This window comes from Poecilia mexicana, unplaced genomic scaffold (genome assembly GCF_051168715.1).
Source record: "Poecilia mexicana isolate PSO_F unplaced genomic scaffold, ASM5116871v1 scaffold_5, whole genome shotgun sequence".
NCBI lineage: Eukaryota > Metazoa > Chordata > Actinopteri > Cyprinodontiformes > Poeciliidae > Poecilia > Poecilia mexicana.
This window is the reverse complement of record NW_028263374.1, coordinates 32,784,529-32,786,200: the sequence shown is the minus strand read 5'-3', so window position 1 is coordinate 32,786,200 and position 1,672 is coordinate 32,784,529. Positions and strand designations below refer to the sequence as shown.

Sequence of the window (1,672 nt, the reverse complement as noted above, 5' to 3'; positions counted from 1 at the left end):
AAAAAGATGACATGAACTTGTTTGTTCCCCTGTCCATTGTCGTGGCTGATATCTTTTGAAAATCCGGCAGAAATGCTACACTAATTGACTCAGAAATACTTTGTAGAGAGTCAGTTGAAACGAAAGACGCCATGTTTACACATAGAAACTAAGCCCTGTGAGGCTTTGTTTGTGAGACATGCAGCCACGAGGGACTGTCGAGGGGCGTTTCTGGGCAGAGCTTGGTAAGGTCCATTATGTCTATAGAGCTTTGGAGCGTGACGTCACTGCTCTAGTCGGAGGGGTATCAGCGCCATCTTAGGGGTCCATAGACAACAGTCTCGCAGTATAAAAAAAAACAGTCTCGCAGAGTTTTTCAATCCAAGTTACTTAAAATAATTTAGCTATGGTACGAACTTGCTACGTTATTGTCTGTAATGTCCGATCACACGACTGAAACGGTAAAAGGATATAAGACGGACTTTGGTTTCACTATTATCCTGCTTGGAAACAACGTGAGGAGGCTAAGCTATCGGTGCTAACGAAAAGAAGACGAATGTCCTGGTATCAGCGGTGACACGTCTTGATATCACGTTCTCCAAAATCCCCAGATACCTACAAGTTTCCTCCAGACATTTCCTTTCTGGTGAGTGTCTAAATTTGCTTTGTTGGTTTTGTGTCATAATGTTGTTCTATGATTTTGTCCGAGTGTTCTTACGTTCAGTTTCTGTTGTTTAGCTCGGGCTAATATTGTTTATGTAGCATAGTCCGAGTTTTGTCAGTGGACATCGAGGTTATTACATTATTGTGAAGTAAACTATTTTACTAGTGTTATCAAATTTACAGCTTTAATAGCGATGTGTTCTGATATGTCCTCTTAAAGGCAAACCGACGTATGAAATGGATGAGCTCAATCCTGACTGGGGTCCAGTGCTGAATGTGGGTCACTGAGGTAAACGCCACAACATCGGACCGACATGGGCGTCAATTAAAGAGGCGATACAGCAAAACCATCAACAGGTTACTGAGACTGATTTCATTATTTACCCCAGAAGAGGTAAATAATGAAAACACAGTAGCAGAGGCAACAGAAGAGGAACAAGTTGGAGAGGCTGAGGAGGAAGGAACCCCAGGAGAGGAGCTCAGCAAGGCTGCAGACTCTGAAGAGGAACAGGAACCATTTGTGTTGAAATACAGTTGGAAATGGCTGTTCTCTCATTTAATAATTTAATGTATTAAACATTCATGAATCGTTTGATTCAAGCACTTCAAGTTGCATGTAAACGTGAAGAAAAGAATCACATTTTAAGTAACAATTTGATATTTAAATATTCAGGTAATGAGATTATATTTTTAAATAAATATTTTATGTGATTAAAGTAAACAATTATATAATCAGACATCTGTCAAGACACTGGGTTTTTGGGTTTGTTTTGCTTTTCATTTTATTAACTTTGTGTTTCAATTCACTTAAGTGGTTCATGGTATTTAGTGTAGTTAGAATAATATTATTGCTTTTCCTTGTTTGTCTGAGTCCATGTCAAGCCTTCTTTAATGACTATTCTATTTTATCCTTCTAGTTATTTCTTATTTCAGCCTCCCTGCAGGGTTTCTAGTAATGTTTATTTCTTAATTTGATCACCATAGGTTCAGTTATTGTTCCATGTCTGAGTCTGTATCTTTCTGTGTCATT

General features: G+C 38.6%; 1 long non-coding RNA gene across 1 annotated transcript; it reads left to right on the top strand.

Annotated features, from left to right (window-relative positions):
• Positions 1-239: 239 nt before the first annotated feature.
• LOC148159848 (uncharacterized) lies at positions 240-1,393 on the top strand. The gene is made up of 2 exons (XR_015762939.1): positions 240-625; positions 863-1,393. It is a non-coding gene; the product is annotated as an uncharacterized LOC148159848 (long non-coding RNA).
• The last annotated feature ends 279 nt before the right edge of the window (positions 1,394-1,672 follow it).